Genomic DNA, 14,421 nt, shown 5'->3' on the forward strand with positions numbered 1-14,421 from the left:
AAAATGCATGGAGCTGTAGGAATAGGCGGGAGCATGAACACCAGTGCTCCCGCTAAGCTGCGTCACGCACGTGCAGCCATCTGCAAGGTCCCGCGCAGGCCGCTCACCGGCTTTTACACGGTAAATACCGCGCACGGGCAGAAATTTAAAGGGACCGCGCGCCTTAAAGGAACCAGGCCGCGCAGAACAATGCGCAGTTTACAGGGAACATTGGTAAACACGGGACCAGTTTATTTAAATCATCTGTGATAAATGAATCGCAACAACAGGCATAAAACAAGATTAATAGCAACAAGGAATATTTGCATTGTTTAAATCTCCAACAAAGAAAAATCCATTGGGAGAAAGGAGGGAAATCCAGGGAGTTCCTGGCTTCCAATTCCATTGCACTCAAGCAATTAAATCTGACAGGGATGAATTACTGAGTGCAAGGTGTGTGCCAAATCTGAGTTGACTGCCCCTTGTAGTTCGCTTTATAACTTTCTCCTGCGGCGAAATCGCAATATTTAATTTTGCATTCTTTTTCTCTTTTCCCTTCAATATTCTTGCCTCCTGCCCCAAAGGTGTTGTTTCCTTGCTCAATTATACTTCTATAAATGCCCGCGTCCCCCGCCCCTCCAAGTGATTAATGTTCATTATGCAAGCCCAGAAAGTGAGCTTCTGTAGGCTATTCGACTGCAGGGGCAGCACGTCAGTGTGGTTTTTTTGCCTGGAGGCTGTACGGTTGAGGAGAAGAAAATGAAGTCATGACTCCGACACCTGAGAGCTTAAACAACACTGTGTCAAGTCTCACACATGAACAATGGCCAGTCAGACAATGTGCCTCAGGACGACCAACAACTATAGAATGACAACTGCCAGTGGAGACAGTTTCTCCCTATTTACTCCAGATCAGAATCATTAAGGGTTTTGATAGAGTAAATAGGGAAACACTTTCCACTGGCAGTAATCAGAGGACACATAGAAACATAGAAGATAGGAGCAGGAGTAGGCCATTCAGCCCCTCGAGCCGAATGGCCTCCTTCTGTGCTGTATGATTCTATGATTAGTAAAATCCCTGTATAATTTTGAACACCTCTATTAAATCTCCCCTTAACCTTCTCTGCTCTAAGGAGAACAACCCCAGCTTCTCCAGTCTCGCTACATAACTGAAGTCCCCCATCCCTGGTACCATTCCAGTAAATCACCTCTGCACCCTCTCCAAGGTCTTGACACCCTTCCTAAAGTGTGGTGCCCAGAATTGGACGCAACATTCCAGCTGAGGCTTAATCTGTAATTTTATAAAGGATTAGCATAACTTCCTTGTTTTTTGTACTCTATGCCTCTATTTATGAAACCCGGGATCCTGTATACTATTTTTTAAACAGCTTTATCAGCTTTTATTGCCAATTTCAAAGATAGCAAGCACCCTTTGGTAATTTCCCCTACCAGCGTTCTCCATGGTTGAACTGAAAGTGAGTGACGGCGGACTGTTTGACCATGTCACCATTTGGGACTGAGATGAGGAGAAATTTCTTCACTCAGAGGGTGGTGAATCTTTGGAATTCTCTACCCCAGAGGGCTGTGGAGGCTCAGTCGTTGAGTATATTCAAGACAGATCAATAGATTGTTGGAAGCTAAGGGATATGGGGATAGGGCAGGAAAGAGGAGTTGAGGTAGAAGATCAGCCATGATCTTATTGAATGGCGGAGCAGGCTCGAAACATAGAAACATAGAAGATAGGAGCAGGAGTAGGCCATTCGGCCCCTCGAGCCTGCTCCGCCATTCAATGCAATCATGGCTGATCATCCAAATTCAGTACCCTGTCCCTGCTTTCTCCCCATATCCCTTGATCCCTTTAGCCTTAAGAAATATATCTAACTCCTTCTTGAATATATTTAATGAATTGGCCTCAACTGCCTTGTGTGGTAGAGAATTCCACAGGTTCATCACTCTCTGGGTGAAGAAATTCCTCCTCATCTCAGTCCTAAATGGCTTACCCCTTATCCTTAGACTGTGACCCCTGGTTCTGGACTCCCCCGCCACCGGGAACATCCTTCCTGCATCTAGTCTGTCTAGTCCTGTTAGAATTTTATAAGTTTCAATGAGATCCCCTCTCATTCTTCTAAACTCTAGCAAATATAAGCCCAATTGACCCAATCTCTCCTCATACGTCATTCCTGCCATCGAAGGGCCGAATGGCCGACTCCTGCTCCTATTTCTGATGTTCCGATGTGGGGCTTCACAGCCAAGGCTGATTCCATCCTTGCCTGTTGTCTGCACACCTGCACCATCCAGTAAGGATCACTGGTTTACAATCAGGAGCAGGAAACCCACCTGATTCCCCCCGGCCCCCCCCCTCTCCCAAGTCCACTAAAGTTAGGGTCAACCACAGCACCCAACCCCACCCGACCACCACCACTGGTCAGGTTCATTCAGCACAAGAGAAAATATCCAGCTTCCTTGGTCTTTATGGTTCAGTACCACATCTTGCAATGCAACTAGCCACTGAGTCACCGGGAGTCTAAAATTCACATTAGATAAAGCTGGACGGCTGGTGCTGAGATTACATTGTTAACTAAAGCTGCAAAAAAACATGAATTATGCCAAAGAGACACATAAGATAATGGCAAACTGACAGCAGAAAATGTGAGTCGTCCTGAGCAATTACCATCCATTCAGAACGATCTGAGGTTTTACTCAGAAGTTAAACACATCAGGTTTTCATCAAAAGGTTCAACGCAATGACTTTAGTAAACGATCAAGTTAACCTCATTTTCTGACGCACGCCTTCTTTAAGCTGCGTCTCTGTAAACTGATCATTCATATCTTTGTGATTACTGTGACAGAGACAATAACAGGTGGACAGAAGTGTGTTACAAGGCTGTAACACAATCACAAGAGCCCAGGATTGGAGTGATGGGGAAGGCCCTTTTGGTCCATTTGTTCCCAGCCTCCTAGAGAACCACTCGAACACTATGCCCATTGCAGCATCTAGCCGTCACCTAAATAAATCCCATCGAAGAGTTCCGGTGATTATACAAGTCGAAAATCTCGGTTAATTATAACACACTCCGATTCCTCCCACACCCCCACTGGCGTGTTTGATTTATTTGTGCCTCTGACTATTTTGGTTCTCTCTTCCACACACCATTTCTTCATTCAATGCGGAGGAGACAGGTCTATGTCCACGCCAAAACCGGTCGCAAGATTCCGGCAACACAAAAAACACTGAAACTAGCCACTAGAATATCCATAAAAATGGTGCTGGGTGACTCACCAGCCGGTTTTCCTCCCCCTCGTTCAGGTACTGCGAGCACCAGTTTGGAGGTTAATGCGTTGCTACACCAGTAGGCTCCCTCTTTCAGACCTGTTTAATTTCTTTATCACGATTTCCTATTTTTATGTTCAATTCCACTTCTCAAATCATGCCTTTGAAGTTCTTGTCTTTCATTTACCAATAATAATTATTTTGTCAGCTGTGGCTCAGTGAGTAGCCCTCTCACCTTTGAGTTCGAAGGTCGTGGGTTCAAGGTCGTGACTTGAGCACAAAAGGCTAGGCCGACACTCCAAGTGCCAGTGCTGAGGGAGTGCTGCACTGTCGGAGGTGCCGTCTTTTGGATGAGACGTTAAACCGAGACCCCGTCTGCTCTCTCAGGTGGACGTAAAAGAGCCGACAGAACTATTTCGAAGAAGAGCAGGGGAGTTATCCCCGTGTCCTGGCCAATATTTATCCCACCGCCAACATCGCTAAAACAGATTATCTGGCCATTATCACATTGCTGTTTGTGGGAGCTTGCTGTGCACAAATTGGCTGCCGCGTTTCCCACATTACAACAGTGACTACACTTCGAAAGTACTTCATTGGCTGTAAAGCGCTTTGGGACATCCTGAGGTCGTGAAAGGCGCTACAGAAATGCAAGTTCTTTCTTTCTTCCTGTCTTTGATCCAAATGTTAGCCGCACAGTAGGAAATCCGAGAATATGTACATTAACCAAAAAGCTCTGTGGTAGCCTTGGAATGAGGGATGGGGTGTGGGGGTGCGAGGGGTGTGGGGGTGCAAGGGGGGGGGTAGCAGTTCTACATTGTTGCATTTTCTTTTCAAATGGGGCAATGTTGAGTTAATTGAAAATAAAGTAAGTTTGATGGACTGTGTTCGTCTGTCTCACTCTGCTCGAGTCACCTGACTCCTTGTAATGGCTGCTATGGAAACTGCGTGTTAATTATTACCTACTGTGTGAGGCAACTTCTACCTTTAGCAGACTGCCATGAGGATGTGTTTACTCAGGGGTGACTCCGCTTCCTGGCAAAGTGCTAACAGTCTTTGCTGTTCTAGTGTGGGCCAGTTTGGGGTGTGCACTTCCTGCTAATCGGGGCCAAATGCTCGAGGGGCGGTTCTGTGCCCAGGGAGGGGGAAAGCACCGGGAAAGGGCAACTTTGTTTTGTTAGTACGATAGCAAAATACTGCAGATGCTGGAAATCCGAAATAACAACAGAAAATGCTGGAAAAACTCAGCAGGCCAGGCAACATCCGTGGAGAGAGAAATAGAGTCAACGTTTCGGGTCGAAACCCTTTGTCTTGCAGGGGCGGTGGGGGGGGGGAATATAAGTGGGCATAAGCCATAGGATTAAACAGAATAGGCATCAAAGGTCCTTTGACAGCCCAGTGGGTGTGTGCATGGCTGAGTGTGGAGCTGACCCATGTCAGCCAGGAAGGCCCGAGGTTGCAAGTGCGTTGTGTCAGCTGATCATAGCCTGGGTGGCAATGGGGATGCTACCGGTGGCCACAGTGACCTCTGCTGGGAAACCTATGAATGTGCAGGCCTCAAGCGCTGACATGGTCAGACTCCCACAGTTCAATAGCTTGCCGACACTCACCATTTCGGCTCATACGTGTAGAATGGCTCCTTGTTCAACACCTTCAGGAGAGGAAAGTCCTCCAAGTCGTAACAGTATCGCACTACAGCCTAATGGTTGTTGTGTACAACCTGGACTCTTTACATTCTTAAAAACATCTGTTTGCACGATTTAACCTCATGTATTATCTGCCTTAAAAATTGATTCCATTTGAGCTAATATTACACAACTTTCTGATAAGAATGAACTTTCGGCCTAGAAATGACGCCCTGGGATAAGATGTTGTATGAACACATTACACATTCATCCTTGGCTCACTCTCGCCTCTGAGTCAGAAGGTTGTGGGTTCAAGTCCCGCAGAATAGTCCGCTTGAGCACAAAATCCAGGCTGACACTCCAGTGCAGTACTGAGGGAGGGCTGCACTGTCGGAGGTGCCGTCTTTCGGATGAGACGCTAAACCGAGGCCCCGTCTGCTCTCTTAGGTGGGCTTAAAAGATCCCACCGCACTATTTTGAAAAAGAGCAGGGGGAGTTCTCCCCGGCATCCTGGGGCCAATATTTATCCCTCAACCAACATCACTACAAAGAGAGGATCTGGTCGTTATCACATTGCTGTTTGTGGGAGCTTGCGGTACACAGATTCGGTGCCGCGTTCCTACAGTACAAGCGTGACTACACTTCAAAAATATCAACATCTTTTGTACTTCCTCTATAACATTAGAGCGTCATTTGCTGAACGAGCAGGTGGTAAAAGAGATTGTGTCACTCACTTTGTTCCTTCCAGGGGCAGTCGGCAGATTTTTTTGACTCGCCCTGGTTCTTTCCTCTCTTCCTGAAGGCATTGTCTCTACCCTGGGATGCACCCTCTGGTATCTCGTCCAAGTGACTGTTCTTCATGAGCGAGTCTTGATAGTGAGTGTCAGCAGGCTATTCAACTGCAGGAGTGCGGGAGGGAGGGGAGGGGGGCGGTCACAGACCAAGCCTGACCCTGCCCTCACCTGATGTCCATCCATGTAGGCGTCTCTAGATAACGATCAAGAGCAGGAGCCCGGCCCAGTTTCTCCCTCTCTAGCCCAGGGGGGCTGTGGCCAGTAATAGCACCCTTTCCACTGTCCCAGCTAAGATTATTGGTTACCTCAGTACAGGTTGGAAATCTAACCTGGGACCTTCCTGATTTGCATGGCCCAGCTAACCTCACTGAACGGACGCATTGAACCCATTGGGGCAGCGACACACCTGCACTCTAAGTACAACCTACTGGTGCCCACTAATTTCCACTGGAGTTTGTCATTGTCATGCACACCTGAATATCCCAGGCTTGGTTCCCAGTCCGTGCTGCGCTGGGAACTTTCAGCTGAGGTACCACTCGGGACATTCGAATTGAATTTGATATATCCCTGGGCTCGGGGAGGGGGTAAAATCAGCCCGTGTTCCTGCTCCTGATCTCCATCTAGTGGCCCTTGCTGCCAAGTGCAATTTGTGGATGGCCGTTGAGGACAGAGTGGTGCTCCACTGTGATGGCCTACACAGTCAAATAACCAGTGACAGTGTCACACAGGAAGAATGGACAATTGGGAGAGAGAACTGTTGGGCTCCTAGCATGTGTGGAATAATTCCCCAGCAAGAGTCAATACCTGCATGAGAATGGGGGGGGAGGAGGGGGGGAAATGAAAGGGAAAATAATGAAACAACCGTGCTGCAAAATTGCATAATTTTAAAATATAAAATGCACCAACATTATTTGCATGGAGCTATGTTTGTAGCTTTAAAAATATATAAACAGAATGGCAACATTATTCAAGGAGTGTGTGTGCCTTTAAGGCTGTAGCACTGCCTTCTCTGTAACATCACTTCCTGTGAGCTCATTTCCTCTCTCTCTTTCTTAGCTGATTGCATGCATTGTTCTGCCTTTCCCCACTTGTTGTCTGAGTTGCAGTGTAGCTGTCTTGTTTGTGCTTCTGCCAAAATAAAGTCTGTGTGCTGGAGGATGCAAAGAGATCCCTGGCCTTGCACGCTTTAAGCTCTGTGATGACCTTCCATCAGTCACATGGTTGATATCACACACTTGCTTAGGTCACAAAGGCTGCAATACTGCCTGCACACTCACTGATGTCATTCCACCTGGATCTGAGGCAACTCTGAATACAGGTAAGTGGCAAGGCAGCTCATGAGGGAGTCCTGTTCTCTGTGGGTGGATGGGGGAATGGGGGGACAGGTTCAGGTAAATGCGTGCCAACTTTGCCAGCTCTGGGTGGGCACTTGCAGCCCCCCTGTGAATAGCACTCTCACCTCTGCATCAGAGCATTGTGGGTTCAAGTCCCACTCCAGAGACAAGACCCAGGCTGACACTCCCAGTGTAGTACCAAGGGAGTGCTGCAATACTGCACGCACTCACTGTCGGATGCGACGTTAAGCTCTCGGGTGGACATAAAAGATCCCACGGCACTTTTTTGAAGAAGAGCGGGGCAGTTCTCCCCGGTGTCCTGGCCAATATTTATCCCTCAACCAACATTGCTAAAAAAAATTATCTGGTCATTATCACATTGCTGTTTATGGGAGCTTGCTGTGCGCAAATTGGCTGCCACGATTCCCCCTCCCCCCACTGCCCGCTTCCCCATCCACCCCCCTCCCTACCGCCTCCCCCCACCCACACTCACACTCTCGTCCCCCCCCCCCCCACAGCACTATTTTGAAGAGGAGGAGGGGCGTTTTCCCTGATGCTCTGGACAATATCCCTCAATAAAAGTCACAAACAGATTATCTGGTTACATTGCTGTTTGTGGGATCTTGCTGTGCGTAAATTGACTGCCGCGTTTCCTACATTACAACAGCGACTACACTTCAAAAAGTACTTCATTGGCTGTAAAGCACTTTGGGAGGTCCTGAGCTTGAGAGGCGCTGTGTAAATGCAAGCCTTTCTTTCACTAGGCGGGTGTGACCTCCATTAACTGCCACCAGCCACGATCCGGAGGAGAGACTTCCAGGCGGACTCCCAGCTACCTCAATGTTTTGATTAGTGTCGCTGTCGAGGCTCCCGGGTAAAGAGTGGACGCGGGGCAGTGGACCGTAGGGTTGCCAGCGCTGTGGTCCCGCACTCCAGCCGGAGACAACACTTTGGGAGGACGGTGGGGAGAAAGCTCGACCGGGCTTCCTTTGGCAAACTGGGCGCAAACAGCGTCGACCATTGGTGAGGAGCCAGAGTGGCCAGATGAACATGGGTCACATTTTTGTAGCTTATCTCCAATTATAATTAGGGTGAAATTATTTTGATCAATGTCTCCCCTCCCTCCCCCCATCGTCCTGTTGTCTTCTCTTGCTTGAATACAGTTCCACGTCCGCTGGCTACCCTCCGGGATCTTGTCTAAGTGGCAATTCCTCATGTGTGAGGCCAGGAATTGAGTATTGGCAGGCTATTCAACTGTGGAGGCATTATCAGACAGGCCAGATCCTCACCCAACATCTACTCACGGACTTTTTCCAGGAGAGGCCACTGGATCGCGACCAGGAGGGGGGGAATCACTGGCTGATTATTTTATAAAAATAAAAATATATATATTTCTTCTTCTTTTCCCTCTCAGAGTCCCTGAGCCCAATGGTAACCCTGGCTGAGCTGAGCTAGCTCCACATAAACTCGGGGATCCAGACCCAAGACCTTCTGGTCCGTGTGACGTAGAACTGTGACTGGCGGTGCCGTTACCCAACAAGCCATCGGGGCGCGTGAGTTTTTGTACAATACGTAACCTTGCTTTGCCACGATGTATAAACACAGATTGTTGTCTCATAAAATACAACTCAAATTTATATTGCCTCAGTTGATATCCTGGGCATCAATAGTGTGTCTTAGCGATATGCCAAAGCATTGGCCATTTGGGCCCATGAGGTCTATCTATCATTTCCTTCCACACCGTGTACTGTAAAGGTCCTTCGAGTAGCCCTAGAGACAGATTGCCATCTACTAATAATAATCCATTACAAACTTCACGAATCCTATTCTCCCGATGTACTACTTCCTGGAGAAATATCAGCCAGTCTTGTTGATCAGCTTGTATCTGTAGCTCTGAGAATACTTGCTCAGTAGAATCTACATTTCTGTGGCAGTGAAGAGCTGAGACAGAATACAGGTTCCAAGATTCATCTCTGCTCTGCGTCGAGTTGGCTGATCTCAGACGGGGGGGATGGGGCGGAGCTACAGGCTCATCAATGGCCTGAGGCCCCGTGAGTTAGGGGGAAAAATCCCGCTCCAGATCCTTGTCCAATGACGCATGCTAGGCCTCAGCTGGAGTATTGCATCCAATTCTGGGCACCACACTTTAGAAAGGATGTCACGGCCTTGGAGAGGGTGCGGAGGAGATTTACCAGAATGGTGCCAGGGATTAGGTGAAGAGACTGGAGAAGCTGGGGTTGTTCTCGTTAGAGCAGAGAAGGTTAAGGGGACCTTTAATGGAGGTGTTCAAAATTATGAAGGGTTTTGATAGAATAGCTAGGGAGAAACTGTTTAAACTGGTAGGTGGATCGGTAACCAGAGGACACAGATTTAAGATAATTGGCAAAAAAGCCAATGGGGGAGATGAGGATAATTTTTTTTACGCAGCAAGTTGTTCTGATCGGGAAGGCACTGCCTGAAAGGGTGGTGGAAGCAGTATCTTTTAAAAGGGAATTTGATAAATACTGAAAGGAAAAATTTGCAGGGCTATAGAGAAAGAGCAGGGGAGTGGGACTAATTCATAGCTCTGTAAAGTGCCAGCAGGGGTACGATGGGCCGAATGGCCTCCTGGAGCTGACTGATTCTATGAAGTGTTCGCAGGCGGACCAACGTTTCTTGTAGGCCGCGCGGCGCTCCGGTGGACCTGCGCGGCCGGCTTACCGTCTTTTGATGCGCTATCAATAACTCAAAAGACTGAGGTTAAGCGAGTAATTAACAGGCTTTTATTAACAAGAGAATGAAGGTGTGCCTCGAGTGGTCGACCGGTCCAGAATACAAAGGGGCTGTGGAGCAGTCACCTTTATACCTGGACTCGTGGGAGGAGTCAGCCGAGACATGTACAGGCATGTACACAGTGGAATACAAACAGTGGTTTACCACATTCACCCCTTGTTTAAAAATGAGTCCGGCGGGGTGAAGTGTATTAAAAGTTAGTGTATTGGAGTCTCTCCGGAGGACTTGTCTGCCGCTGTGATCGACGTGGCGACGGCAGGGGTAGTGAAGCTTCCGGCGTCGAGTCCCGCGTAGGCTGGGGCACTGGTGTGTAGTCCTCGTAGGTGTCGAGCGGGTCGCAGGGCCCAGGCCCGCCGTCTGCTGGGGCTGGATATCGGGTCGTGGGGGGGGTGGGGGGGTAGTGGGTTACTGCGGCCCCCGAGGGTGCGAGGTCTCGTATGGAGACTGTGTCCTCCCGCCCGTCCGGGTACGCAATGTAAGCATACTGGGGGTTGGCGTGGAGGTGGTCGACCCTTTCGACCAGGGGGTCCGTTTTATGGGTCCTCACGTGTCTTCTCAGTAGGACCGGCCCTGGGGACGTCAGCCATGGCGGTAGCGATGTCCCCGATGTGGACTTCCTTGGGAAGACAAACATTTTCTCATGAGGGGTGGCGTTAGTGGCAGTGCAGAGCAGTGACCGAATAGAGTGGAGCGCATCGGGGAGCACATCCTGCCAGCGGGAGGTCGGAAGGCCCCTAGACTTTAAGGCTAGCAGGGCGGCCTTCCAAACTGTCGCATTCTCTCTTTCTTTCCACCTGTCCGTTCCCCCGGGGGTTGTAACTGGTGGTCCTGCTTGTGGCAATACCCCTAGCGAGCAGGTACTGACGGTCCTACCGTGTCCCAGGCTGTCGTTCCCCGCGGCGTCCACGGTGCAGAGGAGTAGGCGTCCATGCCCCGGTAGGCTGCGTCCAATGATAGTGCGAGTTCAGAGGCCTTGTTGAGATCGAGGTCACTCTGCTCCAACAGTCGCTGTCGGGTGTAATTGGACCTGTGGCCCGCTACAAAAGCGTCCCGGATAAGTTCCTCTGTGTACACGGCGGCCTTTACATCCTTACAACCACAGGCCCAGCCAAGCACAGACAGTGCCTGAAGGTATTCCTCGGTCGATTCCCCAGGTTGTTGTTTACGACTCCCCAGGAGGTGCCTAGCAGACACCTCGTTCACTGGGCGCGTGTACTGGTCCTTGAGGAGCTTGATAGCATCCGCGTATGAGGTCGCGTCCTGGATGACCGAGTACACTCGGTGGTTCACTTTGGAGGTCAGGACGTCCAGTTTGTCCTCGTCCGATGTGACCGTTTCAGCGGAGGCGATCAGAAATTTTTCAAAACACCTAAGCCAGTGAGTAAACTTGGTGGATGAGTCCGCCTCCCGATGATCTAAGTCCAGGCATGCTGGTTTGAGGATCTTCTCCATTATAAAAATCTTGTTAATAAAATTGATGCGCTATCAATAACTTAAAAGACTGAGATTAAGCGAGTAATTAACAGGCTTTTATTAACAAGAGAATGAAGGTGTGCCTCGAGTGTTCGACCGGTCCAGAATACAGAGGGACTGTGGAGCAGTCACCTTTATACCTGGACTCGTGGGAGGAGTCAGCCGAGACATGTACAGGCATGTACACAGTGGAATACAAACAGTGGTTTACCACATCTTTTCAGTACAAAAACCACGCGTGCGCGCAGCCCCTTAACGGGGTCGCACGGGGCCAAACAAAATTAGAGGGAAGATTGATGCAGACACTGGGTTAGGAATGGGTCAAGTCTCGGCTTGCGAGTCCCTTCAAGTCCCTGGCGCTCGCTGTCTAGGCTTACGCATGAAGAATGGGCACGGTACCCTGCTGCCCGTGGGACTGTACCCCAACAAGACTTGGTGTTTTCAGGAGGAGGGAGGAGAAATTGAAAATGGATTGCGGGGGGGGTGGAGGATGGCGGAGAAAAGAAATAGACATTCATTATTTCTGTTTAAAAAGCCTTACAGAAATTACGGACCTTTGCTGGTCTTCACTAAATGGACGGGCAATCGCAGGACTGCTAACCAACTGTGGTCCTGTGGAGCAGAGGGGTCGATAACCAGGGGGCATAGATCTAAAGGAATTAGTCGGAGGTCTAAAGGGGAGTTGAGAATTTTTTTCACCCAGAGGGTGGTGGGGGTCTGGAACTCACTGCCTGAAAGGGTGGTAGAGGCAGAAACCCTCATCACATTGAAGAAGTACTTGGATATGCACTTGAAGTGAACCTGCAGGGCTACGGACCAAGAGCTGGAAAGTGGGATTAGGCTGGATAGCTCTTTGTCGGCCGGCACAGACACGAGGGGCCGAATGGCCTCCTCCTGTGCTGTAAATGTCTATGATTCTATGAGTTACCAATTGATAAGTGACTGGCATTCACGGGCCCTGATGGAGCACGTAACCGGTGCCAATGTCAACACCTGCTCAGATCCACTCTACTTTCATGCCTACGGGAAGCTTCTGTACAAACCACCTTGAGTAGGAGGTTTTAAAATGGATGTAGATGAACCCCCTTCTCTTCCCCTGCTCCACCCCCCCCCACCACAAATAAAATCTGGCTCAGGGCCATGTGTACCACATGGCTTCTGTACCATACAGAGCAGGAAAGTCCCAAGTTGGGTTCCTGTTCTCAGGCACCTGGCCCGGTGCTGGAGTGTTACAGTTGACTTCAATATCAGGCCAGGGAGGCGGAGGTGGTGAAAGGGGGAGGGTGGCGGGATGGGACGGGTAATAACCAGCCATCCTGCTCTTGCTGGCGGTGTCTGGATCCTGGATAAACCCCCCTTGATCAAATAGCCTGCTGCCAAGGTCACTGATGAATAATGGCCAGTTGGTTGAGGCACCAAATAGCCAATCACGAGCTGCTATCTTCAGGAGATGAGGGAAGGAAACTGGAAAAAGCAGGAGAGTGAACAAGTGCATCCGGGCCCGCTGTGGTCGGTCTAGGGCACTTTTAACTTCTTAATTGTCCCATGTGGAGGTTTGTGGGATTTCCAGAGTGTCCGCAGGAGCTGTGTGTGGACGCACTGTGTCCCCAGTGCTCTCCCTGTCGCAACAGATCAGCGTCGCATTCTGGTGCCTGCAGAGACTGAATAAGTTACACTTTATTTCATTTCAACTGGAAGGTTCAACAGATCATTTCTTGAAACTGAAGTGGAATGACTTTTAAATATTGTAATGTTCAGTGCCCCAGCCTTGCCTTGCCCGAGACTATTGGGGCAGCAAAAGATAGGCCCAGCAAACATGCCCCATTTTCAGTGATCAGTCACACCTCCCTGTCCTCGCCTCTCGCAATATGCCTCAACACCATCTCTCTGCAGAAATGCTGCTAATTGTCTCTTGAAGCCATTATTATTGTACGAAGATGAAGCTTGCTGTCTGTATCGCATTGTGCAGTCGGAGCAGGCCACTCCGAATGCTGTTTGCCGTTCAGTCTGAACTACAGCTCCCTGGCCTGCTTCAGAATCTTGTGACCTGAGAATCAAGTGACCTGCTTCATTCAAAAGCAGCGTACCAGGAGAAACAAACATTCAGTTATTCCCTCCGTCTCGCAAATATTCTTTCCTCTTCTCCTGAAGGTGACGATCCACATTGGGCTATGATTTCATAGTGAGTGGTGATTTATACTGAGGCACGGTTCCATGGTGTGGTGATTTATACTGGGGAATGGTTCCATGGTGTGGTGATTTATACTGAGGCACGGTTCCATGGTGTGGTGATTTATACTGGGGAATGGTTCCATGGTGTGGTGATTTATACTGGGGTACGGTTCAATGGTGGTGATTTATACTGGGGAATGGTTCCATGGTGTGGTGATTTCACAGAAATCACAGAAACCCCACAGTGCAGATAGAGGCCATTTCGGCCCATCGAGCCTGCACCGACACATATCCCACCCGATCCCCGTAACCCCTACACCAACACATATCCCACCCGATCCCTGTAACCCCACGTATTTAATCCCCCTAACACTAAGGGTCAATTTATCATAGCCAATCAACCTAACCCGCAGATCTTTGGACTGTGGGAGGAAACCGGAGCACCCGGAGAAAACCCACGCAAACACGGGGAGAATGTGCAAACTCCACACAGACAGTCACCCGAGGCCGGATTCGAACCCGGGTCTCAGGCGCTGTGAGGCAACAGTGCTAACCACTATGCCACCGTACTGGGGAATGGTTCCATGGTGTGGTGAATTATACTGGGGTACAGTTCCATGGTGTGGTGATTGATACTGGGGTACGGTTCCATGGTGTGGTGATTTATACTGGGGAACAGTTCCATGGTGTGGTGATTTATACTGGGGAACGGTTCCATGGTGTGGTGATTGATACTGGGGTACGGTTCCATGGTGTGGTGATTTATACTGGGGTACGGTTCCATGGTGTGGTGATTTATACTGGGGAACGGTTCCATGGTGTGGTGATTTATACTGGGGTACGGTTTCATGGTGTGGTGATTTATACTGGGGAATGGTTCCAAGGTGTGGTGATTTATACTGGGGAATGGTTCCATGGTGTGGTGATTTATACTGGGGTACGGTTCCATGGTGTGGTGATTTATACTGGGGTACGGTTCCATGGTGTGGTGATTTATACTGGGG

At 49.4% G+C, this 14,421-nt stretch overlaps 1 protein-coding gene across 3 annotated transcripts in view; it reads left to right on the forward strand.

Moving 5' to 3' along the window:
- The first annotated feature begins 6,779 nt into the window (after window positions 1–6,779).
- The window catches only part of pum1 (pumilio RNA-binding family member 1), a 152,607-nt gene continuing 144,965 nt past the window's right edge, over window positions 6,780–14,421 (forward strand). For 2 of the 3 annotated variants that reach the window (XM_085962842.1, XM_085962843.1), the window contains exons 1-2: window positions 6,787–6,984; window positions 8,415–8,553. The gene's annotated coding sequence lies outside the window, so the exon portion shown is untranslated. Of the gene's footprint in view, window positions 6,985–8,414; window positions 8,554–14,421 lie in introns of all 3 variants that reach the window. The other variant, XM_085962833.1, reaches the window with a different exon arrangement.

Source organism: Somniosus microcephalus, chromosome 20 (genome assembly GCF_052327205.1).
Source record: "Somniosus microcephalus isolate GS21.2 chromosome 20, FLI_Smic_1.0, whole genome shotgun sequence".
Lineage (NCBI taxonomy): Eukaryota > Metazoa > Chordata > Chondrichthyes > Squaliformes > Somniosidae > Somniosus > Somniosus microcephalus.